General features: G+C 30.8%; 2 protein-coding genes across 5 annotated transcripts in view; one reads left to right on the top strand and one right to left on the bottom strand.

The window, feature by feature from the left end:
- The window catches only part of LOC123700808, a 535,837-nt gene that overhangs the window by 230,542 nt on the left and 293,593 nt on the right, over positions 1 to 11,702 (bottom strand). The window lies entirely within an intron of this gene.
- Positions 1 to 11,702, top strand: part of LOC123700809 (microtubule-associated protein Jupiter) — an 81,168-nt gene that overhangs the window by 26,682 nt on the left and 42,784 nt on the right. The gene's annotated exons all lie outside the window — the stretch shown is intronic.

Below are 11,702 nucleotides of genomic sequence, written 5' to 3' on the forward strand. Positions count from 1 at the left end.
ATGCATAATATTCTAGGAGGTAGCAAAGTTGACAAGTGAGCATTTTAGTATAGTCATGGACCCAATAAATATCTAGGTATAGTTGGTTCTTTGATATGCTGTTCCTCTTGCTATTTCGGTTAGAGTCCGGGCTGTCTGGCTGGCCGCAGTGGTTGCGTTTATTAGTGCGCATCTTATCTGCACAGGAAAATATCCTTAATTTAAAGTCATTTTTTAACGCGTAATTTTTAATCGTTTGCCTTTAGATAGATCCATTAGACATACATTTTTTATTGCAAGACGTTTTTTTCGTTGTTAAATAGGTGCCAGACGCAATTTTTATTTCAAAATAATTAAAATATCATCGAAATAAGTGAAATTCCATCAACATGAGTCCCAGTGAAGGATAAGTAATCACTGTGTTACTTATACTATATATAATATTCATTTTACTATTTACAGTTTTTTTTCAACAATCTACCATATTGCCTCCTTTTTCCCAACGAACCTCAAATAGGACGTTAATGTAAACTTGATAAAAACCAAATATCATCAAGAAATTAAATACTTTTTAACGGATTTTAAACGCGATTTATTCATTGTATTATTTTCCCAAGTCTTTAATTTCAAAATGTATAATACTCGCGTAAAATCAAACACTAGAAAATACAAATATCATCAAATTCATATTTATACCCAAAAGTGTAATAAATATGAAACCATCTATTAAAAATATTAGTTTACTAATTATTCAATATAAGTATTAAAAAAGGATAATATAATATAAATAATAAAGTTATTACTTACCTTTTAAGCGGACTCATGTTGATGTAATTTCACTTATTTCGATGACATTTTAGTTATTTTGAAATAAAAATTGCGTATGGCACCTATTTTACAACGAAAAAAACGTCTTGCAATAAAAAATTTATGTCCGATGGATCTATCTAAAGGCAAAAGATTAAAAATTACGCGTTAAAAAATGACTTTAAATTAAGGATATTTTCCTGTGCAGATAAGATGCGCACTAATAAACGCAACCACTGCGGCCAGCCAGACAGCCCGGACTCTAACCGAAATAGCAAGAGTAACAGTATATCAAAAACCCAACTATACTAAAATGACTTTTTTTTAAACGTTGCTAGCTCCCGTACTATAAGGTTACGATTATAAACTTCTACCATTGTAGGTAATTGTAGTGATAATTATCGACTCATCCCCACGATTTATCCTGTTGCTTACAGAGAAAAGGTTAAGAGTCTTTGAAATTTGATATCCCATTGTTTAGTATTTCATTATACGAGGAAAATTCCCTTTGCTTAGTTTATTTGCATGGTAAGCTATATGAATAAGAGAGGCATTAAATCGAAATGAATTGAATGAGGCTATTTCGTACTATTTACTATAGTTGTATAATGATGCTTTATAGGTTTTAATTACGATTTATTAGTAGGTACTTGAACTAAGGTTATTAGTGGTATTAAGTGTTGAAGTCGTTACAGAAATAACTTTGCCGGTCCTAATAGTACTTAGGCATAATAATAGTTGTAAAGTTGTAATAATAGGTGTGTATAGTGTGCAATATATATTTTTAAATTACTATTTTATCGCACGTTGTTTGTCAATAAATTAAGTATTGATAGCAAAGGACGTGACCTACAAAACGAAAGGGGAAATGTTTCACACTATAATGATTTATCGAATTAACTGTTGTTACCACCTTTTATCGAGGCGTGCATTAATCATTTGCGGCTTGCGGTGTTCGACCGCCGTACTGGAAAATAGAGATACGGAACGACGGATGAAAATTTCACTACAACTAATTGTGAGCTTTCAATGGCGTTTTACTGCGCGTGAGTGTACATAATGTGGACACGTTACAGCTAATGTGACGAGTTTTAACTTTTAAACGATTTAAGTGGAAATATTTATCAATATTCATTGTTTTCTATTGCTATAAAAATAAGAAGACTTTGTTTCTAAATGAGAATAGCTTTAATTTTTATTTGTTGTAATCAAGAATACTTTGTGATTAGATGGAAGTGTAATTCGTAAGACTTGTTAATGAGTGTTTTTAATTCTTTTTGGTTCGTCCACTGCAGTTAGCTAACTAAACTGCATAACAGTTAACATTAGAGTTTGTCTCAATTTAATTGCCGTTTATTTAAAACATATTTAATTGGGTCTTATCAACTCTCTTGTTATTCTTAGCGTAACTCAACTCTTTGCAATCCCATAATGATAACTAACTAATTAAGTACATTAACAATTTACCGTCGTTTTAAAATTACGATATTTTTAATACAGTTATTTTAAATATCACCATCATTTGGAATTGAACCGTAACATATAAAATATAGTTATTACCACTGTTGTGGTTCCATGTGGTCTTCAGTTTTTGCTTGGATTGCAACTTAGGAAAATAAGCCTTCACATTTAGTGATTTTATATTTAATGCGAGTCGAGTAGATATGTAGTGATTTGATTTTGTTGTATATTTTTGCTTTCCTTTTTGAAGTGAAACTTCTTTATCGGGGTTGGAAAAAAATTTAGTGTAACATTTTTTCGTTACGCGTGACATTTTTACGTTACGCGCCATCTTTTTCTTATCTACCACGCGTGATTCGACGTATTTCTGTAAAGTTGCATATAGTGAATTATTTTTTGAAAAATAAGGTCATAAAGAAGTTTCACTTCTTACGTGTGTATACTAGTACACGCATTTTTATGAGATTGCATATTTAACATCACACTCATATAAAGAGCCAGAATATGTATCGAATAGGTACTACTAGTCCATAGATGATTAAATTTAATTTTGGATCTCCAGAATTTTAGAGAAAAACTTGAACGTAATTAATATTGTATAGTATATATAATATGAAGTACCTAAGTAAATTGGACACCTGTAATCACATAATAAATTAATAATAATGATTCAAAGTCAAAGAATCTTCGCTATTTAGTATATAATTAATTATTATAATTATTAAAGTACCAACCAAGTATTCAGTTTATTATATTGGCTATTAAATACTGAGTTATATTATTTTAAATGTACTAAAACAATGTTTACGATCTACCTTTCTTTAATTATGTTCATTACACAGTAAATACTACCATGATAACATTAAAATAATCGTAAAAGTCAGGTAATTATACAAATAACTACAGTAGTTATTTTATATTTTATGAAACTGCAAAATTACAAATATTATTATCGTAGTTTTTCCAGTTCATAAGATAACGAATGCATTAATTGGATGTAGAAATAATATATTTTTAAAATGTAGACACGTAAAGAATCTCTGCATGGGAGAGAAAATAGAATTCTGGATAATAAGTGAGTAGGTAGTTTTTATAGGTTTTACAACGTTCATGGCTTAAGATAAGATGAGTGTATTATATAAGAAATCCTAGTCCACCGACAGACGACAGTATATATCTATATGTGCGGATAAACATAGATTTCTTATGACCACAGATACTACAATACCATAGACTATAATATGTAGTATTAGCACAGGTAGAAGTACTATCAATGTAGTATTAGCACAGGTGGTAGTACCATCACTAAACTATGTTAAAACTTAATTTACGAAAGAGTTTATTTCCAAAATAAAGTTTTATCATAGTTTAGTTCCTGAATTTGTCCAAGATGTGTATTATGTCATAGGGTGCGGCCTTAACCTTCGCTATAGGTCTGGTTTCCTGCTTACTGAAGTGAAAATGTTAATGCTATTATGACAACTGAAAATAGTTTAACAATAGAACGATTATATTTAGTTTTCATTGCAATAATATTATACAAAAATTACTTATATTATATTGAGTAGGTAATTACAATTAACAATAATTTGGTTTGTAAAAACGTTTTACATCTATTAGGTACGCTAATAGCATAGAAGTAATTGATCAACTGAGTGCATGAATAGTTTAAGCCGGCTTAAACATACAATAATAGGTAATAATTAAATCATTAAATCATCACTATGCAGGTTCTGTTATTAAATTAACGTCTCTATTGAATAGAGAACTTTTATCATAGAAAGTTTCGTTTATAATTGCTCATTTGGTTATTATTTATTATTTAATACAAAGAGTATATTGAAACCTCTATTCGAATAAAGTCATTGTTTCTAAATGTGTTTAACCAGCCGTTTAGCAAGATAAGGGCTGGCTATTTATTTTCTAAATGTCACTTAGCATTTCGCGTTCGGGTCTAGATTATCAAAAGTGGGTCAAGTTCAAGGGATGAATCACCAGCCTGTTTATAGACCTAGAATATTCAACTAAAATAAATCTACATAAGCCTGTATATTTAGGTCTACATTAATGTCTTGGCAAGGACGCTACTAACATATTGATGAGCAACAAAATAATATATTATGCTGTCTTTTAAGTTTTTTTTTGTTAATATAGGTGACTGTTCGTATTATTTTCTCAATTTACGCTAGTTCTTAGCATCCTTGAATAATTTTCAGACCCTAGTTGGTTGAATAATTTTCAATAACAAATAGCAATGTAGGTATGTATGTTGTTTGTAAGTCTTTCCATTAGATTTTTAAAAGTACCCTGGCCAAGGGCGAATTGGCACATGCCAATAATATCCTCCACCTTTTTGTTTCTTTGTCTTTTAGTTTTAAAATTGTGTACATAATGAAGTTTGTATTACCAGAGTATTAGGTACGATGTAATACACATCATTGTGTTTATGAGCTTAAAATAGAAAAAAAAAAATACTTTCTCTAAGTTAAGGCCGTGTACGCGGTCCGTGCGCTGTTTGGCTCAAATATGTGATTTTTCAAACCAGATTGTCCATCAACCACTTATCTTACAAACATATGAATTACTAATAATTTTAGGAAATTTTATTGTCTATATAGTTAGTTAAGAGTTTTTTTCAATTAATACAGTATTTGTGAATACCATCAAGATAACTGAGCCGATGATTACTTGATTTCACTTTTAGTGTCAATTTCGAAGCTAAAAATATCTGAAATTGCTGACAGATCTAACACACATTTTTTTTTAACTAACTGCAAAAATCCTTATTAAAATAGTTAGTTAAAAGATTTTTTTAATTTGGACTCCTAACTTACGAAATTAAAATCCGAACAATGTGAATTTTTTTAGAAATTATAGTCGACAAAATGATTATTTTCACCAAGATATTTGACTTAGTTGAATATAATTTATACATATTGCAATAAAAGAACGTATTACTTATAAGATAAAATTTAAAAAATCAACTAAGGTACCTCTATTATTTTTCTACAATTTTTTTTTAAAGTACTATAAAACACTGCGCGCGACCCGATTAAAATCAGTCGGCAGCGAGCCTTCCCAGAGAGAGGACATGTTGCTCGGCGCTCTCCTGTGGACCTATGCTGTTCATAGTAAAAGGATAGCGCAAGCCGCGATCTATCGTAATAGATCGCGGAGATTTTGACTTGCGTTAAATTGAATAAGCCCTCTTAAACAATGAAATTAACTCTTTCATAAAAATTTACATTGAGTTATATAAAGAAACTTAATACATTGTAATATATTCTTGGACATCTCTGAATGAAGCATATGCCATGGGAAATAAGCGAACGTCTCTCATGGTCAATTGTTCTTATGATGGCTCTTGTCAACTTTTTAAAGGTTAGGTTAGCTTAAGTCAACATATGCCTATTCATTTTTGATTTTCTTTTTATCTTACAAATTGTTTTTCAATGTGATAAAAGAAAGTTTTCTTTAAGATGTTTTACAAGTGCGTATTTTATTTATTGCTCTAAACAATTTTATATATGTAATTTGGTTGTTTTGAGACCAAAATGTTTAAATAATTATAATAATTATTGTATGAAATAAGGCTATTTCTCACGGCTCATTACGTGTATGGTAGGCCGCGCCCGTTGTATAAAAATAATGTCACATATATTTTCCTGACAGGTCGACTTTCGCGGTAATAGAAAATTTTAGTTAACCTCAACATTCCAAATGTTTATCCCTTTAAACTTAAATCGTTGTGTCCACTTAAGAGGGCTTATTCAATTTAACGCAAGTCAAAATCTCCGCGATCTATTACGATAGATCGCGGCTTGCGCTATCCTTTTACTATGAACAGCATAGGTCCACAGGAGAGCGCCGAGCAACATGTCCTCTCTCTGGGAAGGCTCGCTGCCGACTGATTTTAATCGGGTCGCGCGCAGTGTTTTATAGTACTTTAAAAAAAAATTGTAGAAAAATAATAGAGGTACCTTAGTTGATTTTTTAAATTTTATCTTATAAGTAATACGTTCTTTTATTGCAATATGTATAAATTATATTCAACTAAGTCAAATATCTTGGTGAAAATAATCATTTTGTCGACTATAATTTCTAAAAAAATTCACATTGTTCGGATTTTAATTTCGTAAGTTAGGAGTCCAAATTAAAAAAATCTTTTAACTAACTATTTTAATAAGGATTTTTGCAGTTAGTTAAAAAAAAATGTGTGTTAGATCTGTCAGCAATTTCAGATATTTTTAGCTTCGAAATTGACACTAAAAGTGAAATCAAGTAATCATCGGCTCAGTTATCTTGATGGTATTCACAAATACTGTATTAATTGAAAAAAACTCTTAACTAACTATATAGACAATAAAATTTCCTAAAATTATTAGTAATTCATATGTTTGTAAGATAAGTGGTTGATGGACAATCTGGTTTGAAAAATCACATATTTGAGCCAAACAGCGCACGGACCGCGTACACGGCCTTAAGTAGTGAACCGTAAACAACGACTAATGTTCTTGAGAATACATACGGGCAGTTAGTTTGCACCGGGGCGTTCCGTATTCACAATTTCATAGTATTATAGTTTTACTCAGAATAACAATTCAAATAAATAAAATAAAAAATTGCACGAAACTTAAGAGAAAAATTTGACTTAACACATAATATGACATCAGAATATAGCGCTACGTACGTAGCGTAGATAAATTACGGCTAGAGAATATTCTAATCACCATCAACTGCAATACTACGATATTTGATATTTGTTTTCAGACAAACTTTATACTCTCTCGATGAATATTCAGTTCAATAAATAAGCCCTACCTTCTTTATTATAAAGAACAGAAATTAATTCAGAATCAATACATAAACCAACAGAAGTTAATTAATTCGCCCGTATAAAAACGCCGCGTTTATTTACGCTCCGAGTCTCCGCGATGGTACACAGAGACCTGCCATCCATCTTCCGAGCGGCACACGTCAAACAACGCGAGCTTCCCTGTTTCAACACTTGGCCATTACAACACATATAATTTGAACTACAATTTCACGATATATGTATCCAAATCAATAGAATCTCAACTTTAATCTCAGCATGTTACGTTTCAAATTCGAACAGTCTCAGCTAATTTTGCTCTAAGTTAAATCGCATGCCCGCCACGCTGCACTTGAATGCGTTTACAAATATCTGAAAACCGTCCAAACAGACGACGCTTTCACAGAAATCATTGTTTACCTCGTATTTCCTGTGTTATTTCAAAACATTATTCGTAAATTATTGTTCATAACTGATTGGTAACTATTTAAAAAAATTATATAATACACAATATTTTTTAAAAATTACCTACTAAGTATTGATTTTCATACAGAAAAAGTACGTCCACGTATAATAATAAAATTATCTATTCTCTAATCTCTAATTGAATTAATCTCCAATACCTTAATTAATTGAACACTAGGGTAGACTGGGTACGATTGAAACAAAGGACGGTTGAAACAACACGAATATCTCGCAAACCGTTGGTGGGGGGGTTAGGGGTCCAAGGGGAAAATGAAGCGCACAACTGTTCTAAACACGAACCACAATGTTGCGTCGATCTCCGCGCGCTTCAGCTGATTTTATAAGACCCTATTGTGATTTTATGACCAAAAGTAAGTATTTTTGCTTTGAGATTTTTCCAATTATTGACGTTTCTATTTTAGTGACAGTATTAAGTGTGCGTTTTTGTTTGAAGTGAATCTTGTGGAATATGACATTGTGACTAGTTTTTGTGTATCATTGTTGTTACAATTACTATAACTGTATTTTACCTAAAGTAGGAGTTGGGGACGGTTGAAACATTTTTTTTTTGGGTACGGTTGAAACATTGTTTTAATTATTTTTTGTATTTTTAAATGCCGATAGTACGTGTAAGAGAGATTTCGGGAAGATAAATAGACTTATCAAAGTACAAAGACGCATATGAGGAAGTGAAAACCGGAGATCATTGCGAAAAGTGGTAGAGAAGCACAATTATTCGCTTCTAAGGTAAATTCGAATGCGAGATGACTCTGGCGAGCAAGAAAATAAAAAAATGGGATATATCATATAATAGAGGATATAACAATAGAAGGTACAATAATAGAGGGCGAAAACTTAGGAAATCTACTATTTACATTGACACACAAGATAAGGAAGAGATAAGAAAAAAGCAAGAATTAATATTGAAACGAACTAGAGCTAAGCAAGTGAAGAAGCGATCGGATAGAGGAAAAATTTGATGGAGGAAAATGTAAAAGTAACACCGAAGAAGCAAAAAATAAATAAAATACAAGAAGAGATATCATAAGAAGATGAGGAGTAGTTACTTATGTCTTGTTTCTATGTAACCATATTTAAAGAGCAGACCTTATTGTAAAAGAGTTACTTAATTATTGTTAGATTTAAAATAAACAATCAATAAAACATATTTTAATGCTATATTTTGTATTATTCGCATATTTTTCAACTGACCCAAATCACTGTTTCAACCGTCCCTGGTATGGGGACGGTTGAAACAAATCGGATTTATTTTTTTAATTTGATCTATTTTAAAAAATAATACACATGGAACTAAAATCATAGCGCCTATTAGTAGACAGATACATGCTCTTTTATTTAACGTATATTTTTCATCGCTCGGGTTATAAACAGCAAAGTTATGGTCGTTTTAAGTGAAATTGTTTCAACCGTACCCAGTCTACCCTACCTAAATTATATGAAAATCATGAGTTAACTTCTTTGTTGTTATGAATTGCAGTAATCCGTTCTGTATATTAATTAGATTTTGAGGTATGAATAATATAATAAACACGATAAATGTCTTACTTTTTGTTAAAGCTTAACTCATTTAACCTTTAAGGGAGTTCAGAGGAAGGTACCTAATAGAGCATCATTGTAACCTTTTGAAATTCAACGAGTTGTATTTGACCCAATAATTTTCAATTCAAACCCTCAACTCCTAAATCGGTTCGTGCTAACAGTAATTTGTTCTAGGCTGTCTGTAATCTTCAGTCTGAATTAAGTAGACATTTGAATTATAAATAGGAACCAACAACGTTTATATCTGCTCACGATTTACAAACTTTTGTTCAAATCTAAGCGTATGATACATTTTATAATTTATATGGGTGTTTATGTAATAATTATTAGGTACATCAGATACTTATAAACGTTATAAATATGTATGTACAAATTTGGTTGGATTCATGACAAAATTACTCCTAATAAATATAACGAACATTTCGTAACAACTCTTGATAACATAATTTGAGCGACAAAGAACAAAACACACGTTATCTAACGTTAATTAATTTGATGAATAAAACTCTATATATTAAAATTAAATGTATAATGAATCGGCTTCTTCACGCCACGTTCATTTAATATCAATTTACAGTTTCAATATATTTACTCGCGTGGAACCCGTCGGACAGCGGATAATTAGATATGAAAGATACGCCACACTATTTTCTTTGCCACTACAATTTATAACTGAGCAATGCATGTTTACTTCTAACACGTAGGTATAATATTACGCAGAACGAGAACAAGTAGGCCTTATGAACATTTCTAGAGAAAGTACAACGAAATATTACCAAGTATCGTGCCCTTAAAGTGGCTATTAAATACATAATTACATACTTTTACAGCAAAAACGTTAGTTGTGTTTATGGTTTAGAAATGTCGGGACCAACTGCTTATGTCTTGCGCTTTTTACGGTAACTGTATTAGTGCATCTATGTAAAGAGGTTGGGGGAACCGTCATTTATAATGGAATTATATCATAAATCATAATATCTCACCGGGCTCTGTCATAATTGTTTTGTTGAGACGCTATTTATGACAAGCATCGCATTCCCACGCACGATATAGTATGGTGCATTATGATAGTGAGCGCGTTATCGCCGGCGCGTGCGCACGATACTCGATTCGCGATCTATCTGGTTCTTACAAGTGCCTTAGGTGCCCAAAATATAATGCATACTGCAGCTTACATAGTCCCGAAATGAAAAAAAAAGTATAATTAAAAAATATGTCGAAATATGTAATAGGTCTAAATAGGTAGGTATTATTGGACATCTTCTTCTTATAATTCTCTTCTATCAGTAAAATGAAAAATAAAGTATACTAAGACATATTTTACAGCCGTATATGAAAGTTGAAAACATGTATTTTGAAAACACAGAATAAATTGACTTAATTCTTATTACTTGAATTAATAAGTACATAGTTACAAAAGTCACAAAATAGAATAAATTTATTTTTATTGTTTGTACTTCTTAAAACTTAATACAAATTTATCGTATGTTCCCAGGCCATTACGCATCTTAAGACATTAGAGAAACATTTAACCTGTCCTCACTCTGCATTATTATTTTTAAATTGCGTTGAACGTTGAACGTTAATCACGCTCTACATCAAATGTATTTAAGAATAAGTGAGAGAACTGTGTTTATTTACAAACAAGAACATGCACATTATAATAGGAAATAATAATTCATAAAACAAAGACAAAATTAAAAAAGTTATTTTAATTAAAGGACACACAATTAAACTGTAATCATTGCAAGCATAAACAATAACACTTACTAAAAAGTAAAATATAGCATTAGAGAGGTTATATTTTTACCGCAATTAGTCAATAAATAACAACTTGATTGGTCAAGAGTCGTTCGTGTCTATAAATTTCATACAATAACAGTCTATCTCGTGATGCAAATGCTCAGTTACTTTCACTGATTACCGCAAAATCGTGGACATCTCAGTATTTCACGTAGCTATGTCACGAAATTCATGCGGGAGACTGTGAAAACACATTCGTAATACGTAACATATTAGATACTATTAATAAATTGCATGCGACATTATTTAAATTATTCGTTACGTAACTATACTTGATTAGCACTAGTTTTTGATTATTGCAACATTTGCATAATATATTGTATTCGATGGTAGAGTTGTACCTATCTAATTGGAATTTGCGAAGAAAATAGCTGGGTAAATTAAAATAGTTTAATCTTTTTTAATCCTACAATAAATAAGATTACAAGGTACTTAAGCTTTTCTTTTTACAGATTTACGTGTAAATCTATACGTAATACGCCTGATATCAGATTTATATGAATTAATCAATCAAGTAGGAAGAAATTACGATTCTTGAAATGCCAACATCGGATCCGATTACGGCACCCATTCATTAAACTGTAATCAAGTATTAATTCAGTTTTTACCATGCCGTCTTTAATACGGATACAAAATAAATCGCACGTGGTTATATAAACACAAGTTTATATTAATTAATAAATAAATAATTTATTAAACACAATTATATAACATTGCATACACTTATTGATTATGTGGTAGAAATTTTCATATGTATTGTTCTTTTCATCGGTTTTATGTTTAAAACAATCGGTCACTTATGCAAATGTTGTTG

Source organism: Colias croceus, chromosome 20 (assembly GCF_905220415.1).
Source record: "Colias croceus chromosome 20, ilColCroc2.1".
Classification (NCBI taxonomy): domain Eukaryota; kingdom Metazoa; phylum Arthropoda; class Insecta; order Lepidoptera; family Pieridae; genus Colias; species Colias croceus.